Source organism: Salmo trutta, chromosome 15 (assembly GCF_901001165.1).
Source record: "Salmo trutta chromosome 15, fSalTru1.1, whole genome shotgun sequence".
NCBI lineage: Eukaryota > Metazoa > Chordata > Actinopteri > Salmoniformes > Salmonidae > Salmo > Salmo trutta.
Window position 1 is genome coordinate 28,281,803 of NC_042971.1, and position 22,493 is coordinate 28,304,295.

At 41.5% G+C, this 22,493-nt stretch overlaps 1 long non-coding RNA gene and 1 pseudogene across 1 annotated transcript; both read right to left on the minus strand.

Moving 5' to 3' along the window:
* Positions 1-10,879: 10,879 nt before the first annotated feature.
* Positions 10,880-18,140, minus strand: LOC115149641 (replication factor C subunit 2-like; annotated as a pseudogene).
* A 24-nt stretch (positions 18,141-18,164) lies between these two features.
* On the minus strand, positions 18,165-19,308 carry LOC115148705 (uncharacterized). Its single transcript, XR_003866718.1, has 3 exons — positions 18,910-19,308; positions 18,410-18,479; positions 18,165-18,319 (listed from the first exon to the last, which is right to left on the minus strand). It is a non-coding gene; the product is annotated as an uncharacterized LOC115148705 (long non-coding RNA).
* Between the last annotated feature and the right edge of the window lie 3,185 nt (positions 19,309-22,493).

Genomic DNA, 22,493 nt, shown 5'->3' on the forward strand with positions numbered 1-22,493 from the left:
TAAATGTTGACCTTGTGGCTGTGGTAACTAGTGGAAACCGTTTTGCCTGTTGTTCCCACACATATCTGTCCTCTCATTGGCTAGAATGGCCCCACCTGATCTTGCTTCCTCCGGACTGTCTTCCATTTTTGAAGACTTTTCTTTTCACCTTTAGAGCGCCAACGAGAGTATCCGATGGATTTTTTGGATCAATGGTTCCTAAACTTTTTATAGTTCCGTACCCCTTCAAACATTCAACCTCCAGCTGCGTACCCCCTCTAGCACCATGTTCAGCGCACTCTCAAATGTGTTTTTTTGCCATCACTGTAAGCCTGCCACACACACACTATACAATATATTTATTAAACATAAGAATGAGTGTGAGTTTTTGTCACAACCTGGCTCGTGGGAAGTGACAAAGAGCTCTTATAGGACCAGGGCATAAATAATAATATTATAATAATCAATACTTTTGCTCTTTATTTAGCCATCTTACATATAAAACTTTATTTGTTAATCGAAAATTGTGAATAACTCACCACAGGTTAATGAGAAGAGTGTGCTTGAAAGGACGCACATAACTCAGCAATGTTGGGTTGTATTGGAGAGAGTCTCAGTCTTAAATCATTTTCCACACACAGTCTGTGCCTGTATTTAGTTTTCATGCTAGTGAGGGCCGAGAATCCACTCTCATACACTACCGTTCAAAAGTTTGCGGTCACTTAGAAATGTCCTTGTTTTTGAAAGAAAAGCAAATTTTTTGTCCATTAAAATAACATAAAATTGATCAGAAATACAGTATAGACATTGTTAATGTTGTGAATGACTATTGTAGCTGGAAACGGCTGATTTTTAATGGTATATCTACATAGGCATACGGAGGCCCATTATCAGCAACCATCACTCCTATGTTCCAATGGCACGTTGTGTTAGCTAATCCAAGTTTATCATTTTAAAAGGCTAATTGATCATTAGAAAACCCTTTTGCAATTATGTTAGCACAGTTGAAAACTGTTGTTCTGATTAAAGAAAACATAAAACTGGCCTTCTTTAGACTAGTTGAGTATCTGGAGCATCAGCATTTGTGGGTTCGATTACAGGCTCAAAATGGCCAGAAACAAAGAACTTTCTTCTGAAACTCGTCAGTCTATTCTATTTTTGCCTATTCCATGCGAGAAATTGCCAAGAAATGAAAGATCTCGTACAGCACTGTGTACTACTCCCTTCACAGAACAGCGCAAACGGTGCACAACTGAGCAAGAGGACAAGTACATTAAAGTGTCTAGTTTGAGAAACAGACGCCTCACAAGTCCTCAACTGGAAGCTTCGTTAACATTTGCCTTTACATTTACATTTTAGTCATTTAGCAGATGCTCTTATCCAGAGCGACTTACAGTAGTGAATACATACATTTCATTTCATGCATTTATTTTTATTTTATTTTTTTGGACTGGCTCCCCGTGGGAATCCGTGTGTTTTAGTACCCGCAAAACGCCAGTCTCAATGTCAACAGTGAAGAGGCAACTCTGGGATGCTGGCCTTATAGGCAGAGTTGCAAAGAAAAAGCCATATCTCAGATGGGCCAATAAAAAGAAAAGGTTAAGATGGGCAAAAGAACACAGACACTGGACAGAGGAACTCTGCCTAGAAGGCCAGCATCACAGAGTCGCCTCTTCACTGTTGACGTTGAGACTGGTGTTTTGTGAGTAACGGTTTACTCAAATAGTATTTTACTGGGTGACTTTCACTTTTACTTAGGTCATTTTCTATTAAGGTACACTATATATACAAAAGTATGTGAACACCCCTTCAAATTTGTGGATTCGGTTATTTCAGCCACATCCGTTATTGACAGGTGTATACAATTTGAGCACACAGCCATGCGATTTCCATAGACAAACATTGGCAGAAGAATGGCCTTACTGAAGAGCTCAGTGACTTTCAACGTGGCACTGTCATAGGATGCCACCTTTCCGACAAGTCAGTTCGTCAAATTTCTGCCCTGCTAGAGCTGCCCCGGTCAACTGTAAGTGCTGCTATTGTGAAGTGGTAAAGTCTAGGAGCAACAAAGGCTCAGCCGCAAAGTGGTAGGCCACACAAACTCAGAGTACGACAGACATGTGCTGAGGCACGTAGCGCATAGAAATCATCTGTCCTCGGTTGCAACATTTACTACCGAGTTCCAAACTGCCTCTGGAAGCAACATCAGCGTTGAGAGCTTCATTAAATTAGTTTCCATGGCCGAGCAGCCGTTCACAAGCCTAAGATCACCATGTGCAATGCCAAACGTCGGCTGGAGTGGTGTAAAGCTCGCCACCATTGGACTCTGGAGTAGTGGTTCTGCTAGTCACATTCTGTTAAAGATCCCCAAAGCACACACATCCCTGGGTTGCTCGTCTTTCCAGTTCGCCGCAGCTAGTGACTGGAACGCCCTGCAACAACAATACAGGGCGACTGGAACGCCCTGTATTGCTACCATGCTATGTTGTTGTCTTAGGTCTCTCTTTATTTAGGGTTGTGTTGTCTCTCTTGTCGTGATGTGTGTTTTGTCCTATATTTTTATTTGATTTATTTATATTTTTAATCCAAGCCCCCAAAGGCCTTTTGCCTTTGGTAGGCCGTCATTGTAAATAAGAATTTGTTCTTAACTGACTTGCCTAGTTAAATAAAAAAAATAAAGTGGAAACACGCTCTCTGGAGTGCCGAATCACGCTTCACCATCTAGCAGTCCAACGGATGCCAGGAGAATCCTACCTGCCCCAATGCATAGTGCCAACTGTAAAGTTTGGTGGAGGAGGACTAATGGTCTGTGGCTGTTTTTCATGGTTCGGTCTAGGCCCCTTACTTCCAGCGAAGGGAAATCTTAACCCTACAGCACACAAGCACATTCTAGGCAATTCTGTGCTTCCAACTTTGTTGCAACAGTTTGGGGTAGGCCCTTTCATGTTTCAGCATGACATTGCCCCCGTGCACGAAGCGAGGTCCATACAGAAATGGTTTGTTGAGATCGGTGTGGAAGAACTTGACTGGCCTGCACAGAGCCCTGACCTCAACCCCACCGAACACCCTTGGGATGAATTGGAACGCCGACTGCGACCCAGGCCTAATCGGCCAACATCAATGTCCAACCTCACTAATGCTCTTGTGGCTTAATGGAAGCATGTCCCCGCAGCAATGTTCCAAGATCTAGTGGAAAGCCTTCCCAGAAGAGTGGAGGCAACAAAGGGGGGACCAACTCCATATTAATGCCCATGATTTTGGAATGAGATGTTCGACGAGCACTTTTGGCCATGTAGTGTATCCTTACTTTTACTGAAGCATGACAATTGGTTACTTTTTCCACCTCTGTGTCCTATGAAGCAAAATATACATTTGGTCATATTCACAGATTCACAGACTATTTTGGGGGCTGTTTATCATTTAAGAATATTCCCTTAAAGCGAAATTCCACCACTTTCAAACTATTTTCATTATCTCCAGCACAATATCAGTATACATGTGTGAAAATTGTGCATTTCTATGTTTTGTAGAAAAAAATAGGAAGTAAAAAAGTTATACTCGATGAGATCATTAAAAGTTTAAACATTTTAAAAACGGTGCTTTTCAAATTCGCGGTGAGGAGGGAGCAATAAAAGTCGTTGCAGGCTTTGAAAAATCACTGTTTTGTTTGACTGTTAATCATTAAAAAAATATCCTTTACCCGTTTTTCGTGGTATCCAATTGGTAGTTACAGTCTTGTCTCGTTGCTGCAACTCCCGTACGGACTCAGGAGAGGCGAAGGTCGAGAGCCGTGCTTCCTCCGAAACACAACCCAACCAAGCTGAACTGCTTCATGACATGACGCCCGCTTAACCCGGAAGCCAGCCACACCAACGTGTCGGAGGAAACACCGTATACCTGGCAACCGTGTCAGTGTGCATGCACCCAGCCCACCACAGGAGTCACTAGAGTGTGATGGGACGAGGACATCCCTGCTGGTCAAACCCTCCCCTAATCTGGACGACACTGGGCCAATTGTGCACCGCCCCATGGGTCTCCTGGTTGCGGCCAGCTGCGACAGAGCCTGGACTCGAACCAGGATCTCTAGGGGCCCAGGTAGCACTGCGATGCCACTCGGGAGGACTTGACTTTTAGTCTTACCCTGTGATGTCACAGAGAAGCAGCTTTAGGACTTTTCTTCTTATCTTTTTAAAACACAGATCACAGAAACGTGCTGTTTTCACATATGTAAACACTGGTTTGGTACTGGAGATAATAATGAGGTTATGGGGTTAAAAAGTGGCAGAATTGCCTTTTAATTAAGAAAGAGCCAGGGCAGAATTTCTCTAACTTATTGGAGTAGGTATAGCCTATGCCAGCTGGCTTACACCTGTGTAATAATAACCTAATCACATTATAACGGCATCCATTTGGAAACATTTCTCTTTATAAAATGATGTTTTCTCCACAGACTTCTTCATACGCTACAGCAACAGGTGTTTCTCATGCTGTATGACATTGTATAGTGTTTTTCGTCCCTGGTCCCAGAAGGCCACACAACAGCACCTGGAATGTGAGGACCCCCTATGATCAGTATTGAAGAACACTGAAATATGTTTACAATTACAACAAAGCAAATTACAAAGTCCATTTAAAACCATGTTCTATGTGCATGGGAGCTATCCCTAAAGCAGTCACTGAAAGGTGTCATTTCTTGCACCCTCGTTAAACCACAGTGATGTAGGGAACCTTTTAGAGGTGGTCCACTAGACTCTCCGTCCAGCCCCCGGATCGAGGCGGATGTGGTAAGGAGTTCAGTTAGAAACAGGAAGCTCTTTCTGCTCTCCCCCTTCACAGCTCTGTTACAGTAACCTGTCTGTAAGTGGAACTGTCAGTGAGATGGTGGTGGCCTGAAGAGGCTTTACTAAAGGTGAGAACACAATACATGTATTTCTATTGGGGATAGATAGACTATATGAAGAGGTTCAATTTCAGAGACGCATCATGTTGTGCTATTGTCATCCTCATACCAAGATGAAGACTTAATTGGATTTATATTGTCTTTCAATAATGTACCACATTGTACCACTTCAGGAGTCTGCTTTGAAATGTCAAAAAGATCAACCAGCAATCATGGAGTCCCCCTGTTCAGTCCGCCAATTTATTTGGTATGATGAAGTTCAGCTGAGTGTGTAAAAAATGATGCTAAGAGTTGAGTTTGATGCTACGGGTTGAGTTTGATGCTACGGGTTGAGTTTGATGCTACGGGTTGAGTTTGATGCTAAGAGTTGAGTTTGATGCTACGGGTTGAGTTTGATGCTAAGAGTTGAGTTTGATGCTACGGGTTGAGTTTGATGCTAAGATTTGAGTTTGATGCTTAGATTTGAGTTTGATGCTAAGATTTGAGTTTGATGCTTAGATTTGAGTTTGATGCTACGGGTTGAGTTTGATGCTACGGGTTGAGTTTGATGCTTAGATTTGAGTTTGATGCTAAGAGTTGAGTTTGATGCTACGGGTTGAGTTTGATGCTAAGATTTTTAACAATTAAAACAAAGTAACTAATTATGTTGAACTGTATACTCATATATGTTTCAAATCTCTTCTCTTTGGTATATAAATTATAGACCATTCATTAATACTTTATTAGTCTTTATTAGTATTAGTGATGTAGATCATAGTCACTATTTTGTTCAAGGTAAATAAACATACAAAATGTATTCCTAAGTGTATTGTTAAGTTTGATCAATATCACATGTTATGCCGCCACCCTATCTCTATACATTTGGCTTTTATCTACCTTTAATCACAAAATCGGCTATCATTTGCCCTAACAAAACTTTGTTTTATAAAAGCGGAAAGTGTTTTTATCTTCTGGTGCAGATACTGTATCCCTGAACCAACAGGGGTATTCAATACAATACCAACATCATTCTTCTTTGGACGTTTCAAGTTAATAGCATAAGAACATGTCACTCCTCACTGAGTGGGATCAAGACATTACACAATGGTGTTTGGCTATAGCGCTGTGATGACCACACACATCCTGTGGGTAGCTGTGGGCTCAGGTTGTTTACAGGAACACATGAACAATTTCTGCCAAGTGAGGGGTTTATTTCCAACAGTTTAGTCCTTCTTTCCACTTAGTTTTGGTGCCCATAGAGATGATATGTAAGTCATCATTACACCCTTGGTCAGTATCTGATGAACTTGAGGTCTTTTCATGACAACATTGGGTGAGCAGGAGATTTGTGCTGTTACAGCTGAATAAGGAACAAGTTTGGCCAACACCTGTCAAAGAGAGAAGTTATTTTTAGTAAAAGTGAAAAACAGCAGTAAGCAACTATTCTTGGTGAATTTATGATACAGAAGAAAACTATGGAGGATATAAATGATATCATTCCAAAGGCAAATCATCGTTGTTTAATTTTCCCATAGGCATGATAGCCATCTTCAGCCTACAAGGAGCTGTCCTGGCCATTGTGTCTGCGGCATCTCTCAGTGTCTTCTCTGCTTTCTGTCTGTGGTGCAGGAGGAAAACCAGTGAGTGGCACTGCATTACAAATTATGATATGTATTACATATTTACTAGGCTACATGTCCCACTAATCAACCTGTAAATCTATTCCAATATCATGAAATCTTAAAGTAAAAATATATTTGTCATGTAGCCATAAAGCTAAATTAAAATACTTAATTTTCAACTTTGACTCGTGAAATAATTTTCCAAATCAATCCGTAGTGTGTGCCATTCAATTAAAGTGTTCCCCTTTTCCTTGTCTGTAGAAATAATACATGAAGAGAATCAAATTTATGACCCTCAAATATTGTAAGTATAACATTAACATAGATATTAAATAACTGATGCACTGTAAGACCAAGCATGATCTTCTCGATATAGTGAAGATTATTATAGATAGCATAATACCCTATGTAATTCCTAATGTACAATTGAAATGTTCTATAATTCATAAAATAGCCGTTTCTATCTTAACATAATTTTTTTTAACTCATGCTGTAAAACAATTTAACCTCACTATATGACAAGATAATTTTTCATCACGTAACTCTGCCCAACTCAGCCAACGCGAAGGAAGCAGATTTGCAGTAATGCGATCTAAAACAGGTAAAATGACATTGTGATTCAGCATACCCTTTGGGGCAGATTCCCGGACAGAACAAGCCGTATTCTACTTAAATTAATACGGAATAAAATTCCCTTCCCATAGTGAATGCCTGAATGCATCTATTTAATATGCTGATGGTTGTTATGGCTATCGTGTGCTGATCAACATATGTTCTCACTACTGAATCCTTCCTGAATCTCTTGGGTTTTTTTAGTCACACGACCCAACCAGATTATAAGAGAGCTGCCTCCAACACCAGTGTAAGTAGACTACTCATAAATTTAGATCTTATCCCCGTCCTGCTTTTGTCTTTGTCTTGTTCCAACATGACAGCTGAAATGACATTTTTTTAGTTCCTTAAAACTGGATGGGTAACAAAATATATACTTGGATAAATATTTTATACACGCGTACAAGAGTTTCTACAGTTGGAGAAAATCTAAAAGAACATTGGAATTTAGTTTTTAGCTTCCAGCTCACACCTGTTGGTTGTCATGTCTGATGTAATGACCACAGACCCACTGGGCACACACTGGTTGAATCAATGTTGTTTCCACTCACTTCAACAAAATGACGTTGAACCAACATGGAATAGACGTTGAATTGATGTCTGTGCCCAGTGGGGATTTACCCCCTGACCCCATATTGGCTATGGTCTGTATTTACCTTAGGTGGCCCCTCAGCACTTTATCTTTGCCTCCAGATATGCTAGTAACAGACAGCAGATATGCAACACTCACAATAAATACTTTGAATGTCATTTATTTTACAGGGAACAAACACCACAAGGTAGGTTTAATTTCATTCTTCATGTCCAGCAGACCTTCCCATCCACTTGCATGGGGTCAGTGCCTAAAGAGTCTGTAGACAAAGCTTATAAACAAAACTGAACCAACTGGACCCAGAATTTGAACAGATTACAAACATTACAGATGTTTCAACATACAGGTAACTGCCAAAAAAAAGGAAACACCAACATAAAGTGTCTCAATAGGACGTTGGGCACCACGAGCCAGAACAGCTTCAATGCACCTTGTCATAGACACAAGTGTCAGGAACTGATTGGAGGAATGTGACACTATTCTTCCACAAGAAATTCCATAATTTGGTGTGTTGTTTATGGTGGTGGAAAACGCTGTCTCAGCTGCCGCTCCAGAATCTCCCATGTGTTTGATTGGGTTGAGATCTGGTGACTGAGACGGCCATGGCATAAGGTCTACATTGTTTTTATGCATTGCTCATCAAACCATTCAGTGACCACTCGTGCCCTGTGGATGAGGGAATTGTCATCCTATGGGGGTATAGTCAAGATAGCTAAAATAATGGCCTGCCCAGCATTTTTATACATGACCCTAAGCATGATGGGATGTTAATTGCTTAATTAACTTTGGAAGCACCTGCTTTCAATATACTTTGTATCCCTCATTTACTCGTGTTTCCATTATTTTGGCAGTTACCTGAAGGCATTGCATGTGTGTATCTTTACAGTTGTGAATGAGGAGCAAGTGAAGTATCAAAATGTTGCAACAGGTAAATATTATCTGTTAGTAATTGTATTAGGTATATACGAATGCCAAACGTTTCCATTTTGGAAACACTGAGACCTTTCAATGTGGAAACAGTATCACTAATTCACTACAGTTTTAGCCTGCACCAAATTCCTCAGCACTAACTAAGACTTTTCAATTGTGTTATATTAGCTCAGATGGGAAGCGTTGAACCAACATATGTGTAAGTATCTATCAATGCTTGGTCTCCATTTAAAATATAATATACTGTATAGTCTACTTACAATTAATCTCAATTTTAGTTTGTGAAAAATAATACATGTGCTTATTGTTTTTATAGAGATCCAATCCCAGCGTTAGTGTACCAGAATGTTAATGAGAGTACAAATGCAGACACCAGAGATTCAGAAACGGGTAAGTATGATTTATCCAGTGACGTGAATATAGTATGTAGACCTATGTCTATGGTTTTATCAGATGGAATAAAAATGTTAAAAACTCAAAATGAACAGATAAGCAACCCCCGTCCCTCTCGCCCACTCCCTGGGCCTTTTTATTAATCCAAAACATAAAGAAAAGAAAGATGGGAGGCCCCACCATTGATGCATTTTGTAGAGCCCGTTACTGTAGGGGGATATCCTCTCAGATAATGTAATCTGCTGCTGTTGAAAGTAATGTCAAGCTTCAGCTAAAACCACAACCATCAAAAGGTACAGGCAACAATACATGACAGTCTACATAGAGTAACACAATCTAACATCCTCTCAAGACAAGTGTGATCATTTATTCGCATGTGTTCTGATTGTCACTTACCTTATTTGGATGTCAGAAATGTTAAGTATCATTTGATAAACATATTTCTACTTTCTAGATGGTGATCAATACGAGAATGTTTTTCCAACTATTGACACAATCAGCCGTGGCTCTGGTATGTACTTTAGAATGACTAAATAAATGTAGGCCTATCCCTCCTTTCAAATTAGCCATATTTATGAAGATCATGTTGTTTTTATGAAATAACATTATCTATTTGGAGTAGATTTCTTATATTTTATGTTGAACTAAGATTATTTCCCACCACCTCACAACAGATGGATCAGATTACGAGAACTCTGAATTCCTGGAGCAAGTGAAGATGGGGTTAGAACCGTTAGAGGACGGTAAGTCACCATAGTGCTTTATAACGAAGACAACACTTCTGCTATGAACGTAGGACGAATACACTAATTGTAAGTCGCTATGGATAAATTACTACAATGTAATGAACTAAGAATTGAGACTTCTAATCTCGTCACAGATGAACCAGATTACGTGAACGACACTGACTGATATGGAATCTATGCTGTACGAGTGGATATCTATGGGAATGGACTTTTCTCTTTTGTTGAGCTGCTTGAATAAATATTAAGTGATACTGATATGTATGTCAATGTGCTATACCAGAGCAATGCCATTTTAGGGTTAATGCCCAAAGATGTATTACTTCATCAGGAATTCCCTTGAGTCAAAAAATGTGAGGAACCATGTACAGCAGGGATGAGCAACTGGCAGCCCATGGATCAATTTCCAAAACTCAGTCAGGGTCTCAATTTACTGTTGAGAGAGAATAGTAGAATACACAAGGTACACTTTTGAAATGTGCAGTTGTGCATCAGCAGTTATGTCAGCCACTCAATTAGCCCATGCCAGCAAAATTATTTTAGATTGGTAAATTAGACTCGCGGCCAGTTATCTAAACTTGTAGTAATCATGTTCGAATTACTGCCCGTGGCCACCATTGATCATCAGAGATCATATTAACTGCTGTTTGTCTCCACCCAATGGCAAAATGTAAAAAATTGCAGAAAATCCACTGAACTGCTACTCTCCCCCCCATTACAAAATGAGTAGAACTGCATACAATGAACTCTGAAAGTGTCATTCCCCATTCTCTAAACAATTTTTGTTCACAAGGTGGTGGGAGGGGCACAACAATTTTGCTTACGCCCCCAAAAGGCTAGGGCCTGTTCGGGCTGCATGTGTGGGTATGGATGTGGGTATGCAGACCCGCGAGCCACTGTGGCCCCTCATGAGTTCTGATTTGTGGCCCCCACCCCATCAATGTTGCCCAGCCCTGATGTACAGTATTTTTGATTGTTTGTGTAACTGTCACCATCTAGTGATACAAAATGAATACGAGACAGCTCCGAATGCTCCAAAGAAATAACATTGTCAGTGTGTATTAATAAATAAATCCTTACTACAAAACCTTTAAATGTACAACCTCTTTATAGACCAATGTGATCTGTAAAGTCATAAAAAACATTGATTTATTACAGAAGTGATTTTCAATAGTATTTACATTAACATGCTTGTATAAAATACAAAATGTATTTAACCCAGAAATGTTACAACGTCAAACCACTCCCCAGGACTCTGAGTCAGTCATTTAAGGGTGTCACTTAGATTGGTGGAATAGGGTTGTGTTCATTAGGAACGAAACGCAAGAAACTGCACTGAAACAGGGAAGGACAACCTGGACATGCTCAATAAGTAACTCTTATGTTTTCTGTTGCAAAATGTTTTGTTTTCGTAATGAACACAACCCAGGAGAGAAAGGGACAGGTGGGGAGAGACAGTGCTGAGATGATGGGTGGGTGCGGTGTTAGCTGAGATCAGGGGTGGCCGTCTTGCTGCACAGTCGACCCAGGAGGCCTGCCATCTGCATTAGGGAGTTCACGCCCTCCGCCACCTTCATGTGGGTGTATCCCATCTCCTGAGAAAAGGGACAACACCAAGTAAACAAGGAGAGCGAGGCGAAATTGATTAATACTATGGTGTGGCTTACTTTCCTATGCCAAGTTTGGCACTTTTCTGCCATTTTGTTTCACCCAACCAAGATGAGGAATACAACCAGAGATGTACATAATGTACAGTGAGCAACAAAAGTATTGGGACAGTGACACGTTTTGTTGGTTTTGGCTTTATACTCCATCACTTTGGATTTGAAATGATACGAGGTTAAAGTGCAGTCTGTCAGCTTTAATTGTAGGGTATTTTCATCCATATTGGGTGAACCGTTTAGAAATTACAGCACTTTTTGTACATAGTCCCCTCCATTTTAGGGGACAAATTCACTAGTAGTAAAAAGTTATGTATTTGGCCCCATATTCCTAGCACGCAATGACTACAAGCTTGTGACTCTCCAAATTTGTTGGATGCATTTGCAGTTTGTTTTGGTTGCGTTTCAGATTATTTCTATTGTAAATAAGAATATGTTTTTAAACACTTCTACATTAATGTGGATGCTACCATGATTACAGATTATCCTGAATTGTGAATGATGAGTGAGAAAGACGCACAAATATCATACCCCCAAGACACGCTAACCTCTCACCATTACTATAACATGGGAGATTAGCATTTTATATCAAAATCAAATCAAATGTATTTGTCACATACACATGGTTAGCAGGTGTTAATGCAAGTGTAGCGAAATGCTTGTGTTTCTAGTTCCGACCATGCAGTAATATCTAACAAGTAATATAACCTAACAATTCCACAACAACTACCTTATACACACAAGGGTAAAGGAATGAATACGAATATGTACATATAAATATATAAATGAGTGATGGCCAAACGGCATAGGCAAGATGCAGTAGATGGTATAGAGTACAGTATATACATATGAGATGAGTAATGTAGGGTATGAGAACATTATATAAAGTGGCATTGTTTAAAGTGACTAGTGATGCAGTAGATGGTATAGAGTACAGTATATACATATGAGATGAATAATGTAGGTTATGTAAACATATAATATAAAGTGGCTAGTGATAAATTGATTTCCCCATTATTAAAGTGGCTTGAGATGAGTCAGTATGTTGGCAGCAGCCACTCAATGTTAGTGATGGCTGTTTAACTGTCTGATGGCCTTGAGATAGAAGCTGTTTTTTCAGTCTCGGTTCCAGCTTTGATGCACCTGTACTGACCTCGCCTTCTGGATGTTAGCGGGGTGAACAGGCAGTGGCTCGGGTGGTTGCTGTCCTTGATGATCTTTTTGGCCTTCCTGTGACATCGGTTGGTGTAGGTGTCCTGGAGGGCAGGAAGTTTGCCCCCGGTGATGCGTTGTGCAGACCTCACTACCCTCTGGAGAGCCTTCCGGTTGTGGGCGGAGCAGCTGCCGTACCAGGCGGTGATACAGCCCGACAGGATGCTCTCGATTGTGCATCTCTGAAAGTTTGTGTTTTTGGTGACAAGCCAAATTTCTTCAGCCTCCTGTGGCTGCGCCTTCTTCACCACGCTGTCTGTGTGGGTGGACCATTTCAGTTTGTCCGTGATGTGTACGCCGAGGAACTTAAAACTCTCAAAACTCATATCATACCCCCAAGACATGCTAACCTCGCATCATTATAATAACAGGGGAGATTAGCATTTTTTTTGGAGCTCACTGTACAACTGCAAATGTTTTACCATGTCTCTTACCTTGATGAACGCCAACTTGAGATACTCGGACATCTGGAAAGTCTTACACACTGAAGATGTTGCCGATTATGTCCTCAGGGAAGTAACCCAGGGCCCACAGCTGCTCAATAATCTAAGGGAGAGGTACACATGAATATTAATCAGCTATATGGTCCTACTATATATTATAAACTGAGCAGTTATTGATCACTTTAATTAAGAACCATACTTAACGGCTAGAGAAATAAGGGTTATTCATCGGGAGGAATATTACACTCATTCTGTTTTGATTGTTATTGAAAAGTGGATCGCAATAGCTTGTAAGCCTCATCAATGTTGGAATTGACACAGTGTTCCAGAAAGCTTTTCACCAACACTGGGTGTGGCTCATCGCACACCTGAACAAAAACAAACAAATGTACTTGTCTTTCCTTTGAAACAGACCCTACGCATTGTCAATTTTGCCTTCTAAAATGACAAAATAAGACAGGTTAGGTAACAGAACCGTACCTTGAACACATTTTCGCTATTGATGTAGCCAAAACCGGAATTTGTGGATTGTAGGTTATTCAGCGGCTGATAAAATGTTTATTTTTTTTTTAAATAAGAAAGCTCAAGTTATTATAGTTTCTCACGTCTCAGCCAAACTTTAATTGGCCCCCCAAAAAGTACGGCCACTATGAGGAGCCATGGATCAGGGTTTCCGTGGCGCTGGACAATGTAACCGGAAAGATTTTAATTTACCAACCCATTGGGGTGTCCACCCAGTGTTCAGAATGACAGAAATCACAGTTACATTATGGTAATTCATCTTAACAGAACATGCAACTCCTGTAATGAAGCAGCCAATAAAATAGCCTTTTCAAACACTTCCCAGAATGTAATTTGCAGGAAAACACCATTCTAAACAGTGCACCTGATGCAAGCGGTTCCATATGTGATAGAGATGAAAATCTGTTAGAAACTTAAAAAGAGGGGGACTCTAAAGATACAACTATGATGGGTTGTTAATATGACTACGGTAGGATTGTGCCTTTGGCTGCTGGACAACGAAAGAAAGTTATGAAAACCAAATAGAACAGGAGAGAAATGCTGGTTTCAAGTCTGTCAAATAATTCCTCCACGTTTCTATGGTCGGATTGAAGCACGGTAAGACATGCCTCATAATATGTTACAAAGTGGTGTGACGCGCTGACAGCCTGCCTACCGTTTCCCATTCACCATTCAAGTGTATAGGAGGCGTGCTTCAATTACCAGTTGGGAAAGAAAAAGAGCTATTTAATCGAGGGCATCAAAATTGTTCTCAACACGCGATTGCATTTAGAATTGTTGCGCAATAACTGACCTGATAAAAGCACGTTTCACTCCAGCAGCAAGGAGCTGAGGAGCTGCAGCAGCGCTGTCTGACAAGTGATATTCCGCTCTGTATGCTGGGCGTGTGATAATTAAGATACATGACAACTAACGGAAATACACACGCCCCAATTTAATTCCCCAAAATGTTGCTCATTAATCAGGAGACCGATAAACTTGACGGTCAAATGCATTTCCATTGACTGATCTTTCCATCAATGAATGAAAAGCATTATTAAGCAATTGGATAGATTTTTTCTCCAGGTCAATTTGTCTGGCAAAAAGCCGCAAACCCTCCCATGGATAGATGCAGTGTTCAACAAACTTTATTTTAAAACGGGTAACTTGTTGACACCAAAACATCCTAAGACATTCCCAATCTAGTTGGAATGGTAACAAGAAGGCTATTCTCATGGAACCCTTAGTGTCAACATGGAGGACAGTTGGCCCTTTTCCCCCACCTGTCTCATGTCTCCCTGGGCGGTGAAGATGATGGCCTCCAGGCCGTCATTGCTGGTGACCAGGTTCTCCCTCTCCACCACCTCCAGCAGACGCGTCATGACCCGCTCGTCCCTCAGCTTGGTGTGGCGCAGGACCGCGCAGCGTGACTGGATGGGCTCTGTGGAGGAAGGGGCAGAGCAACACGGAGGACCATCAGAACAGAGAAAAGATAATGTGACCTTACACTTAGTTCCCTATTCAATTCGACAGCGTCATTGTATTGTACGGTTAGGACCCTCACCGATGATCTTGTCAGAGAGCGAAGCGTGTGGTTTTAGAGTAGATCTCCATGGTCCTCCTCAAGGCCTGCTGGGCTCCGTCTGTCATGCTGGAGACACAAGAACAGCCTTTACAGAGACAACCATTACAGGAACACTAGATCAGCTTAGCTGTCGTGACCCTCAGGGGGTCTTACCTGTCAGCCTCATCCAGGATGATCATCTTGTCTCCCCCTTTAGGGAGGGTGACTTTCTGCTGGGCAAACATCTTGATCTTGTTTGGAACTACATCGATTCCTCTGAGGAAGATGGATGACAATGTGGTGGTGTAGGCTTCACTGTCTAAAGCAACATGATTTTAACCCGAAATGCAGCTCCTGGACTCACAGGTTGTGCAGTTAAAGGAAAGACTCACCCATTTTTGATTTGTTATCATATTTGTGCATCCCTATGTAAGAATGCTGTTCATCGACTATAGCTCAGCCTTCAACACCATAGTGCCCTCCAAGATCATCACTAAGCTCAGGGTCCTGGGTCTGAACCCCTCCCTGTGCAACTGGGTCCTGGACTTCCTGACGGGCCGGCCCCAAGTGGTGAAGGTAGGAAACAACACCTCCACTCCGCTGATCCTCAACACAGTGGCGCGTGCTCAGCCCCCTCCTATACTCCCTGTTCACCCATGACTGCGTGGCCACGCACGTCTCCAATTCAATCATCAAGTTTGCTGACAACACAACAGTGGTAGGCCTGCCTGATTACCAACGACAAGACAGCCTATAGGGAGAAGGTGAGTGTCTTGGCGGAGTTGTGCCAGTAAAATAACCTCTCCCTCAACGACAACAAAAGGGAAGGAGCGGATCGTGGACTGCAGGAGAAAGGAGCCTCAGTGGAGGGTCAAAAGCTTAAAGTTCCTCGGTGTGCACATCACTGACGACCTGAAATGGTCCCTTCACACAGATAGTGGTGAAGGCACAACAGCGCCTTTTCGGCTTGGCACCTAAGACCCTCGCGAACCTCTAGCGAGGCACTATTGAGAGCATCCTGTCGGGCTGTATCACCGCCTGGTACGGCAAATGCACCATCCGCAACTGCAGGGCTCTCCAGAGGGGGGTGCGGTCAGCCCAAGGCATCATCACTGCCTGCCCTCCAGGACATCTACAGAACCCGGTGTCACAGGAAGGCCAAGAAGATCATCAAGGACCTCAGCCACCCAAGTCAAAGCCTGTTCACCCCGCCACCATCTAGAAAGTAGAGAGACTACAGGTGACAGAGGCTGATAAACAGCTTCTAACTCCAAGCCATCAGATTGTTAAACAGTCACCACTAGTCGGCCTCCACCCAGCGTGCCTTGCCCTGAACCTCAGACACTGTCACTAGCCGGCTACCACCCGGTACTCTACCCTGCACCTTAGAGACCACAGCCCTATGTACATAATCATTGAACACTGGTCACATGAATAATGTTTACATACTGTTCTATCCACTTTATTTGTATACTGTATTCTAGTCATGGCTCATCCTATATAACTATTGCTATACACACCATCACACCTTTTCTATTCATACTGTCCATACACACCCTTCACATACATAAACATCGAGTGCACAAAACATTAGGAACACGTTCCTAATACTGAGTTACACCCCCCCTTTGCCCTCAGAACAGCCTCAATGTGTTGGGGCATGGACTCTACAAGGTGTCGAAAGCGTTCCGCAGGGATGCTGGCCCATGTTGATTCCAATGCTTCCCACAGCTGGATGTCCTTTGGGTGGTGGACCATTCTTGATACAAATGGTTAACTGTTGAGCGTGAAAAACCCAGCAGTGTTGCAGTTCTTGACACACTCAAACCAGTGCGCCTGGCACCTACTACCGTACCCCGTTCAAAGGCACAGAAATATTTTGTCTTGCCCATTCACCCTCTGAATGCCACACACACAATTCATGTCTCAATCGTCTAAAGGCTTAAAAAATATTATTTAACCCGTCTCCTCCCCTTCATCTACACTGATTGAAGTGGATTTAACAAGTGACATCAATAAGGGATCATAGCTTTCACCTGGTCAGTCTGTCATGGAAAGAGCAGGTGTTCCTAACGTTTTGTACATTCAGGACCGGAATCTAATTTCCTGCAATTCTATCCATTTCGCTATGGGGTTTTGTACTGTGTATTTATATACGGTATTCTCGACATAGCTCCTAATATTTCTACTACTGTACATTGCATTTTAGCTACAGCGTTTATGCACACATATTTATTGATATAGAGCAGATGTCAAGAATCCAGTATATCTACAGCTGTACCTATCATTCCTGGTATATCTGGTGTAAATTCATTTGGTGTAGATGCGTATAGATTGCATTTGGATTACTGTTAGTGCTATTTGTGTTGTTAATTGGATTCGTTCCAACATTTTTTAAAAACTTTTTAGATCGTGTGTATCGATTTCTATTGCTGGGTATTTGATTTTGATTAATACGATTTATTTAAAGCCCATATGGGCTTACAAGACACTACTAGAACAAGTATTAGTACTACACCGTTGGAGCTAGAAACACAAGCATTTCACTGCACCTGAGAAACATCTGCAAATCTGTGTATGCGACCAATAAACTTTGATTTGACCTCTGAGCGATGTTCTATAGATTCCCGGGGTTATTTCATGGATTCATGTGTATCTAAGCTATTCAAGCAGGCAGAAATACAGCTAGTATAATGATGAAAATGCACCATACCGGCTGTATTTCTGCCTGCTTGAACAGAGAATAGCTCAGATACACGTGAAAACATGAAATGACCCCGGGAATCTATAGAACGTCCTTCAGAGGTGCACAAGTACGATATAACATTCAAAATGGTTGAATCTTTCCTTTAAGTATGACAGTGTGACATTTTTCATGGCAGACATCACTTGCTCTTACCTGTCATTGGAAGCATTTAGTTCCAGGACAGCATCTTTCATGGCTGGGCCTAGAAGAGCTCACGCCAAACACAGAATACTAGTGGTCTTTCCTGTACCGGGGGATCCTATAATAACGATACTTATGTTTAAAAAAAAAAAAAAAAAGAGGTGCCATATGAAAGATGGCATAACATTACTCCGCCGCACCAACAGTCAGTATGTAATATCAAATCGTTATGATGAAAGAATGAATCCGGTCAGTCACTCACTGCAATGATGTTGGGTACATTTCCCTCTCTGGCAAACACCTATAGGAGAGAAGGGAAGAAAAAAAAAAATCATAGTTAGCTATTATTTAGCAAAACATATTGAAACTTAAAATATTGAGGATACTTTACCTCCAATCTGCTAACAGTCTCCTCGTTGCCTACTATTTCATTCAACTTCAATGGTCTGTATTTGTCAACCCTGTGAGATATTCAGAACAAGCATAGCTATCAGCAACTAGCTTTGATGGCAACTAAGCGAGTCTGTTGGAACATTATCCCAACAGACTCACTTCAAAGCTAATCAACAAGCAATTCATAGTGATTTACACAATTGCTTGGACTAGCAGCGCTAGCTTTTGCTCCAATGAAATGCTTAGAGCGTAACATTACATATCTAACGCTGGTTACTTTTTGAGAGGCATGCATAATGGCTGTTTTCATAGCGAATATTCATTTTAGTGCTATTAGCTAGCTAGCTACAATGCTAGGATCTTACGTGGTGGAACTATTTTTTTATTTAACCTTTATTTAACTAGGCAAGTCAGTTAAGAACAAATTCTTATTTACAATGACGGCCTAGGAACAGTGGGTTAACTGCCTTGTTCAGGGGCAGAACGACAGATTTTTACCTTGTCAGCTCGGGGATTCGGAGGGAGGAACTGATTTTCTGTATATTACTGTTTTTTTATGACTAACATTTGTTGGCATCTTCAATTCTTGTACTTTCTCATATTTCAACACGGCTGCTCAGGCAGATTTACGGAACTACTACACTTGGAACCAATCAGAACTCCCCTACATACCCCTTGTGATGAAGGCAGCCAATGGCCTGCTTCTATCTACAATGCTAGCTAGCTCCCAGACTGAAATAAGATAAATATTTTTTTTTCAACTGCAATTGAAATATGCAGCATGCAATACGAATTGTCTTTGATCATACGAAGAGGTAACTGACGATTTTAGCCAATTTAATGAAAGCTAGTCAATGTTACAGACTAGCCTAGCCAGCTACTGTAAATGTCAATTTGTGTTTCATTAGCTATCGCTCTATCAGTGAATTTAAATGTTTAAATCATGTTTGGGCATGATTATATATGTCTCACTTCAAGTAACCAGCGGCAGGCTTAAAGAAACAGTCAATCATATACTTTGCATAGAAACACAAATAAATGCATGTAGATAGATGTGCGTGTCATGCATACTAGAATGGAAGTTAAAACGACATCTGCATATGCTTATTAGTCAATACATATGGCATAGCATACAAATATAGCATATATTGTAATACAATCTGCTCAACAACAAAAAACGAGCCACAGTTTGATTTCTAAACCAGATGAATTCTCAAATAGCAGCTGCCCAATACCATGGTAGGCATACATAATGTTGGATGGCCAATACCACGGTGGGCATGCATAATGTTGGATGGCCAATACCACGGTGGGCATGCATAATGTTGGATGGCCAATACCACGGTGGGCATGCATAATGTTGGATGGCCAATACCACGGTGGGCATGCATAATGTTGGATGGCCAATACCACGGTGGGCATGCATAATGTTGGATGGCCAATACCACGGTGGGCATGCATAATGTTGGATGGCCAATACCACGGTGGGCATGCATAATGTTGGATGGCCAATACCACGGTGGGCATGCATAATGTTGGATGGCCAATACCACGGTGGGCATGCATAATGTTGGATGGCCAATACCACGGTGGGCATGCATAATGTTGGATGGCCAATACCACGGTGGGCATGCATAATGTTGGATGGCCAATACCACGGTGGGCATGCATAATGTTGGATGGCCAATACCACGGTGGGTATGCATAATGTTGGATGGCCAATACCATGGTGGGCATGCATAATGTTGGATGCATTGGAATATAAGATATGGAGAATGATAAAGAGGCTGTAGGATTATATACTGTAAAAGCAGTTGTGAAATAAATGTTTGAGTTTAAAATACTAAATATTCAGTGAAATGTGAGTATATTTAGGTGGTTTATATCAGGGTTACCCAAACTTGGTCTTGCCCCCATGCATGCTTTGTTTTTTGCCCTAGCATTACACAGCTGATTCAAATAATCAAAGCTTGATGGTGAGTTGGTTATTTGAGTCAATGTAGTTGACTGATGTAGAGAGACATTTACATTTGAGTAATTTAACAGATGCTCTTATCCAGAACGACTTACAGGTGGAACTAAGGCACAGATCGTCTTCACCTAGTTGGCTCAGGGATTCGAAATAGGCAAATGCATGTGGTCTCAATGTCGAAATGGTGACAGCAGGGCTAGTTCAAACTACAGTAGGATGGTTCTCCTGACAGGTGAATTAATCAGCCCATGGTTGATCTCTGGGAGTAGGACACAGGAGAGCTGACTAGATCATGTAAGACAAGAATGAATGAAAGAAATCATCACAGCAAAGGAATGTAGTTTGTGAGCTAGAAAATTAACATCCTGACAGTCTGAGGCAGGGTGCTCTGCAATCATCCGACTATTGGCAGGGTGCTCTGCAATCATCCGACTATTGACAGGGATAATGTGGCATTTCTTATTTGTCAGTATGAATGAAATGAGTGGGTCCTGCCTTGGTGACTGTAGTAGATTTACACTACTTGTCCTACAGGTTTTTGTAGTCTTCAATTATTACTTGGAATAAACTGAAAGCTAAAACACTCCTTGTCCCAGAATGACATGCTAGCTAGTGATAAATCCATCTGCTCCTGCTAGCTAGCAACACATCTGCTTGTTGTAACTAGCAAGCTAGCTACATTACTAAAAAGGTTGCTGTGTTCTAAGTTGGGAGTCATTTTACAGCTTGCATTGATGGTATCACATTTATATATCTATATTGAACAAAAATAAAAACACTCAATTTCAAAGATTTTACTGAGTTACAGTTCATATAATAGCAAATCAGTCAATTGAAATAAATAAATTAGGCCCTAATCTATGGATTTCACGACTGAGAATACAGATATGGATCTGTTGGTCACCGATACCTCACAAAACCAGTCATTATCTGGTGTGACCACCATTTGCCTCATGCAGCGCGACACACCTCCTTTGCATAGAGTTGATCAGCCTGTTGATTGTGGCCCGTGGAACGTTGTCCCACTCTTCCATGGCTGTGCGAAGTTGCTGGATATTGGCGGGAACTGGAATATGCTGTCGTACACGTCGATCCAGAGCATCCCAACCATGCTCAATGGGTGACATGTCTGGTGAATATGCAGGCCATGGAAGAACTGGGACATTGTAAGCTTCCAGGAATTGCATACAGATCCTTGCGACATGGGGCTGTGCATTATCATGCTGAAATATGAAACATGAGGTGATGGATGAATGGTACGATAATGGGCCTCAGGATCTCGTCACGGTATCTCTGTGCTTTCAAATTGCCATTGATAAAATGAAATTGTGTTCGTTGTCCGTAGCTTATGCCTGCCCATACCCCCACCATGGGGCACTCTCTTCACAACGTTGACATCAGCAAACCGCTCGCCGACATGTCGTCTGCCTTCTGCCCGGTACAGTTAACCTGGGATTCATCCGTGAAGAGCACACTTCTCCAGCGTGCCAGCGGCCATCGAAGGTGAGCATTTGCCCACTGAAGAAGTTGGTTAAGTCGCCTAACTGTCAGGACGATGAGCTCCCTGAAACGTTTTCTGAAAGTTTTTGCAGAAATGGTGGACAGCTCTGGTGGACATTCCTGCAGTCACCATGGCAATTGCACGCTCCCTCAAAACTTGAGACATCTGTGGCATTATGTGTGACAACTGCACATTTTTGTGCCTTTTATTTCCCCCAACACAAGGTGCACCTATGTAATGACCGTGCTGTTTAATCAGCTTCTTGGTATGCCACACCGGTCAGGTGGGTGGATTATTTTGGCAAAGGAGAAATACTCATTAACAGGGATGTAAACACATTTGTGCACAACATTTTAGAGAAATAAGGTTTTTGTACATATGGAACATTTCTGGGATCTTTTATTTCAGCTCATGAAACATGGGACCAAGACTTTACATGCTGCGTTTATATTTGTGTTCAGTGTAAATAGTTAGTCATTTTTATTTATTTGTAATCTATCTGATAGCAGTTTCTCGAGATGCCACCAGCTGTCTACTACCTTCGATATGGATAACGTAATTGGCAGACGTGATCAGCAGGTAACACCGTGGATATTACGAGTTTTGATT